This window comes from Vulpes lagopus, chromosome 6 (assembly GCF_018345385.1).
Source record: "Vulpes lagopus strain Blue_001 chromosome 6, ASM1834538v1, whole genome shotgun sequence".
Taxonomy (NCBI): Eukaryota; Metazoa; Chordata; class Mammalia; order Carnivora; family Canidae; genus Vulpes; species Vulpes lagopus.
The window spans coordinates 134061701-134068948 of record NC_054829.1 but is presented as its reverse complement, the minus strand read 5'-3'; positions in this window follow the sequence as shown (position 1 = coordinate 134068948).

Genomic DNA, 7248 nt, shown 5'->3' with positions numbered 1-7248 from the left:
TGTATCTTAGCTTCCTTTGCTGTAACTGGAATATATACATATACGTACACACACATGTATATAAATGTATATAAGTTTTCTTATGATAATGTGCATTGTCAATCTGTAGATTATTAAGTATTTTAAATAATATTTCATCACCTTATTTCTGAGGCTTTTTTTTTAAATTTTTTTTAAAATTTTATTTATTTATGATAGGCACACAGTGAGAGAGAGAGAGAAGCAGAGACACAGGCAGAGGGAGAAGCAGGCTCCATGCACCAAGAGCCTGACGTGGGATTCGATCCCGGGTCTCCAGGATCGCGCCCCGGGCCAAAGGCAGGCGCCAAACCGCTGCGCCACCCAGGGATCCCTATTTCTGAGGCTTTATACATACTTTTTCTTACCAGCTAGCTTTATCTCTTAGATAAAACAGTCTGTTATAGACTCCAATGTAGAAAAAAATATTTGTATTTTAGGAAGATGGTACTTGAGGCAGATTTAGCCGTAAAGCACTTTCATGTGAAGAGCAATCCAGAGTGTTTATTTGAAGTATCCCTTCTCGCTCTAAGTGGTGGCAAACAAAGGACCAGAGAATTGAGAACAAAGCAGGGCAAGTTATCTTCCTGTTTTTTAATATGTTGTATATATTTTTTTGCTTTTAGTTATAGATTAGTGAAGAAAAAATACTGCTATTTTTCAAAACAGACTGAAATGGAGTGACTCTACCCCCTCTTTTATGGTGCTCAGATTTTTCATCTGCAAAAGGAGGAGAGTACCATCTTATTCCCAGAAATGGTCTATGTATTAAACAATCCAGTGTACATAAAGTGTTTGACACGTAATAGCACACAACAAATATTTCATTTTATTTATTTATTTATTTATTTATTTATTTATTTATTTATTTATTTATTTATTTATTTTCTCCCCTCTTTTATTAGTTGGTGGTTTGGCTGAGGAAAAATAGGAATGTAGGATTTTACTGAACCATATCCTTGGACACTTCAAACCAGATAGATCCCCTCCTCCCCTCTCCTCTTTTCCCCTCCCTTCTCCTCTCTTTCCCTCTCTCTCTTCCCTCCCTTCCTCCCTTCCTTCCTTCCTTCCTTCCTTCCTTCCTTCCTTTCTTCCTTTCTTCCTTTCTTCCCTTCCCTTCCCTTCCCTTCCCTTCCCTTCCCTTCCCTTCCCTTCCCTTCCCTTCTGTCTGAAAAGTAAAGTAAAGTGGTTTTGGTTGTCATTTGTCTTTGTGAGGAAGATGGGGGGGGGAGTTGAGGTTAATGAAAGATACATGCTTTCTCAACTATCAGTGTCTAGATCTTGGATTGGTTTAGAAAGCTCAGAAACCTGGGGGTTGTGGTAGCTTTTAGGGAATAAAAGCATTGAAGAAAACAGCTAATGGATTGTTAAATACATTTATTATTCATGAGTCCATAATATAGGTACAAGTGCTCATTACAGAGTTACTGTATTACAAAGGGGCCATGAAAAGAGAGGCAGGCTAGAGTTTTTGTTTTGTTTTGTTTGCTTTGCTTGTTTATTTATTGGTGTGTTTGAGATAAAGGATAGCGAGGCACTTTTTTCTAAGCTTGTAGTAAGAACTTTGAATGTAATCTTTAAGTATATTCTTCCAAAGCCAAAGAAAACCTGTCTCCTTTTAATGTCGCTTCTAAAGTCAGTGCAATTGTATTTATACAACCAAAACATTTTCTGTGTAATATATCTCATAATTCCATATTTTGGTTTTGGTCAAATCATCTGGAAGTGATGAATCACAAGGATAAATTAACCAATCTACTCAATTTAGCTTACAGCAGATGCAGATTCCAATTATTCAGATGATTCATTTGTTCTACTCCAGAGTTTTTTTATTCTTCCAGTGATATGTACCACAGTAGCTTTAACTCCCTATAGGTTATTGTATGGTTAATAAAGGATCTTCCTTACAGAGAGGGAAGAAATTTCAAAGACTCAGTAGTCACAGGCTGCAGGTATTATTTTAGTTAAATTTTTATTAGTTGGCTTCAAATGCTGGGCCCAACCCTATAATTAAATTTTGTTACTCCCTGATTGCTGAAATATTATTGAGTAAGTCAGGAAACTGGGCTAATCTATTACATTTCTGGTTCATGTTATCCACTCATGAAATAGGTGTACTCCTTGCTTTAAACAAGTTTTATGTTCATCTCTAAATATTTCATATTCCTCCAGTGCCCAAGGACCCTCACCCTGCTTTTCTTTTATAATATTCCTCTTTCTTTATTGGAAAGATTGAGGACTATCACATCGATTCTATTACTTTTCCTGTTCATTGGGAAAAAGTTTTAAATTTTTACATATTTTCCAGCTTTCTTCTAATCTCAGAAAAGAAAAATGTCCTCTTTTTGTTAATTCTGATGCTTGCCTTCCATCTCTTCTCACCTTTTAGTGATACTTTGCTTCATCAATTATATCCTTATGTCATCAGTCTCTTTCTATTCTCCTCACTTTCTCTCTACAGACATGTTCCTTTTATAAAATTTTTATCATCTTATCTATTTACCCTTAAGGAGCTCACAGTGTTTTAACAATACTTTATAAAGTAACATATGCTTTACCATGTCTAAACTGTATGAAAAAGAATGTACACTTGACTCTTTTTTTTTTTTTTTTTTACACTTGACTCTTGTAGCTCAGGAGTCATGCTTTAGTGAGCCTCAGTGAGAGTTACCAGTGCAACTAGCCTTAACGTGTAATTTGCTTTGACATATGAATTTTTAAATTATTGAAAGACGTTTCTATTATTTATGTGGTTAGAAGTATATCCCCATTTTAGTAATTTAACAACAAAATTATTTTCCTCTGTTCATATTTTACTCAGGAGTGATCTGTTAGACAAAAATTATGATTTACCAGGAAAAAATAGATATCGTTATTCTTGCAGGAAGAACCCTCTCATGGGTACTTTTGTATCTCTCTATCTCTGTGATTTTCTACCCTGAATATCACACTTATTCTTTCAGTGACTATTTTGTAGTTATACAACTACTGAGATACATTGTCCCAGGAACTAATCAAAGCCAATCCTATCCTAGAAGTAAGAGTGATATAACCTTTTGAAAACCGATTTTTTTTTTTAAAAAAACTCGTATTGCTAATGTCACTTAAGTACCACTATGGCATAATGAAATAGCCAAGCAACTACACTTTTATCACATGGCAAAAATACATGTCTCATGAAATTATTTAATAGAACTGTTATGATTGAAATACATCACTAACATAATCAAAGCTACCAAGGGCCAATCTCGAATAACATCTGATATAGAACCAGGTAACAAAATTACATTCATATCTAATTGTATACTTTCAAGAATTAGAGAAATAAATGCACAAAAGATACATAATAATAAAGTTGAAATGAAATACATTAAATGTTAGGTTTTTAATGTAACATTGTTGGAGGTACTTTTTTGTGGGAAAAATTAATAAAATTATTAAATATTAAAAACACCTTATGGAGGATTCTCACAGGATGGAAGAGCACCAGGAAACTGTCTCCCCATTGAGATAACAATTACACTTGCAGAATCTGCCTGCTGCAACTATTTTGGAACTCTGGAATCTATTGAAGTCTTGTAAATTCCAGGGGATATCTTGGATGGCAAATCGCAGGTAATTTTGGTCAATTTCAGTAGTAACTACCAATCCCCCCACTACCAGCTGCTGTGGCAAGCAGCTGTGCACGTGTTCCTGTAGCAGTTTGCACGTAGCTTGCAGGAACCAAACGGGGCAAAAATAGACCCTGTCCTCCAAATCTCAAGGTCTGATCTCAGAGATGCAGGTGTCTATTGTACCTCCTCCCATTGTTACAATCCCCCTTCCCTCCAGGCTGAAGTAACTTCCAGAGGATTCAAAGAGTCAACACCTTTTTCCTCTCCCCTTAATTTTTTACTTTCTCTCACTTTTGGGAACTAGACGTCAAAGACTAGGACATTAGAAAACAATTTCACATATGGGGAAATTTAGAATGGGACTGTACATGTTCAGAGAAAGTCTCTGAAAAGACCTGGATGATCTTAATTTTACACCTGCAGCTGATTCTGGCACAGAGATAGCCTACAGCAGTAACAACAACCGTCACAACAACCAAAAACAGTATCATAAGATAATAAAGACTCAGGAAGGAGGAGAATCTGATTTCCAGTAGATACAAATATCTACTTTTTAATTAAAAAATCACAATGCATGCAAAGGTACAGGAAATTATGGCTCATTAAAAGAAAATCAACAGAAACTGCCCTTAAAAACATCTAATGGCAGATCTACTACACAATTTTTTTTTTTTAATGAGTTCTAGCAATCTTTGGGTGGAGTCTTTTGGGTTTTCTTTCTTTTTCTTATTTATAAATTTATTTTTTATTGGTGTTCAATTTTTTTAAAAGTAAGTTCCACACCCAATGTGTAATCCAAAACAGAGCTTGAAGTCACAACCCTGAGATCAAGACCTGAGCTGAGATCAAGAGTGGGATACTCAACAGACTAAGCTATCAGACACCGCATATTACACAATGATCTTTAAAAAATTATCTTAAAGTTGCTCAAAGAGCTAAAAGAAAATGTGGAGAGAGAGTTGGGAAAATGGGTATTAAGGAGGATACTTGTGATGAGCATTGGGTGTTGCATGAAACTGATGAATCACTAAATTCCTTGTTTGAAACCTTAGTGTATGTTAACTAAACGGAATTTAAATAAAAACTTTAAAGAAATATTATGTAGATAAAGAGTAGAGCTTTAATGTTGTCGCCCTAACAACAGCAACAAAATGTTAATTGTGTGATGTGAAGGGTGTGTTGACTAATATTGTATTACATATTTCACAATATATATATGTATCAAATGATCACATTGTATACCTTAAACTTTCGCAATGTTATATGCCAATTATATCTTAATAAAGCTGGAAAAAAGGACAGAATTAAGTAATTATTATTTTGTTAGTAATTATTTTATGTGTAAATAATCAGAAAATAGAGATTGACAGAATGAATAAAAACATATGATCCAAGTATATGCTGTGTAACAGAGACTCACTTTAGATTCGGAGACACAAGTAGGTTAAATTGAAGGAACAGAAGAAGACACTCCATGAAAATAGTAACCAAAAGAGAGCAGAGATGGTTTACACTAATATCAGACAAAATAGACATTAAACCAAAAAAGCTTACAAGAGATGAAGAAATTATGCATTTGTAAAAAAGGTTCAATACATCAAGAAGATATAACAATTATAAACATTTACACACTCAATGACATTAGCAAAATATATGAATTAAAGGGAGAAATATGCTAAGTGGGATATCAGGTAGAGAAAGATAAATATGATTCAACTTGTATGTATTTTTTTAATCTTAAAAAAACACAAAACTCCGAAATAGAGAACAATTCAATAGTTGCCAGAAGCAAGGGATAAGGGCAGGGAAAATAGCTGAAAGTGGTCAAAAGGTACAAACTCCAGTTAGAAGACAAGTTTGGGGAATGGAATGTACAGCATGGTAACTGGTTAACATTACTGTATTGTGTATTTGAAAGTTGCTGAGAGAGTAAATCTTTTTTTAAAAGATTGATAGATTGATTTAGAGTGTGAGCAGAGGGAGGGGCAGAGGGAGAGAGAGAATCCCAAGTAGACTCCCTGCTGAGCATGGAGTCTGATGCAGAGCCTGACATGGGGCTCGGTTCCACAACCCCGAGATCATAACTGAGCCAAAACCAAGAGTCAGATGCTTAAACCGACTTAGACACCCAGGCGCTCCATCTAAGAGAATAAGTCTTAAAAGTCCTCATCACAAGAGAAGAAATTGAAACTATGTGAAATGCTGAATGTTAAAACTACCTGGGGCACCTGGGTGGTCAGTCAGTTGAGTGACTGACTCTGGATTTCAGCTCCCCTGCATTGGGCTCCATGCTGAGTATGGAGCCTGCTTAAGATTCTCCCTTTTGCTCTGAACCCCCACCCTACCCCTGGGCTCATACCCTCCCCCAAAACAAAAAACTAAACTTACGTGGTAATCATTTTGCACATATATGTATATTAAATCATAATTTTGTACACCTTACACAATATGTCAATTTTGCCTCCATAAAACTGGAAAACATAATGGAGAAATACAGTTCTATAACAACATTTGAAAAACTTCCATATGCTCTCCATAATGGATAGAACAAACAAGATAAGTAAGGAAAGAAGACCTAAAGAATGCAATGCACTATGTAGATCTAACAGACATACATAGAACATTCTACCCAACAACAGCATACATATTTTTCTCAAGTGTACATGGGACATCTTCCAAGATTGGCCATATATTAGGTGACATGTTAAGTCTCAATAATTCAGAAAAGATAGATATTATGTAAGTATCTTCTCTCACCACAAGGCAATGAAGCTAAAAAGAAATGAACTATCAAGCCATGAAAAAACATGGAGGAACCTAAAATGCATGTTGCTAAGTGAAAGAAGCCAGTCTGCAAAAGCTACATATTTTATGACCTCAACTATATGACATTCTGGAAAAGACAAAACTAAGGAGAGAGTAAAAACATCAACATATGCCAGAGGTTACGGGAAGGAAGAGATGAAAAGATAGAGCAGAGGGATTTTTATGGCAAACTATTTTATGTGATACTGTAATGATGGGTATATTATGCATTTGTTAAACCCACAGAATGTACAACAGAGTAAACCCTTATGTAAACTATGCTTTAGTTATTATAATAAAGTACTAATATTTGTTTGTCAGTTGTAACAAGTGTACAACATGAACACAAGTTTTTAATAATAAAATTGAGGGTTGGGGGCATATGAAAACTTTAAACTTTCTGGGGAATTTTTCTGTAAACGTAAAATGGCTCTGAAAAATAAAATCCACTAAAAATCACATTATGAAAGATGCTGTTTATCTTATTTGTCTCTTCTGGGCCCTGGAATCTTTATTACAAATGAAGCAGCATTTGTTGGTTCTGTGATTTGATTTTACCGTGCTTGCAAACTAGTAAGTTAGCCTGGTACCGTTTCATCAATGCATGAGCATCAGTATATTTGCATCAGATCCCTTTGCCCCTCATTCACACGGGGTGATACCGAGGGCCTAGTTGCAGTTGGTTTTGTTACCAGGAATGAACGCCAAACGTGGGAATCCACTGTCTTTATAGCAAGCAAGAAGCAAGCCTGCTCTTTGGATGAGGGCATTACCCTGCCTCTCAAGATCGCTCACTTTAAATGCAAACTTG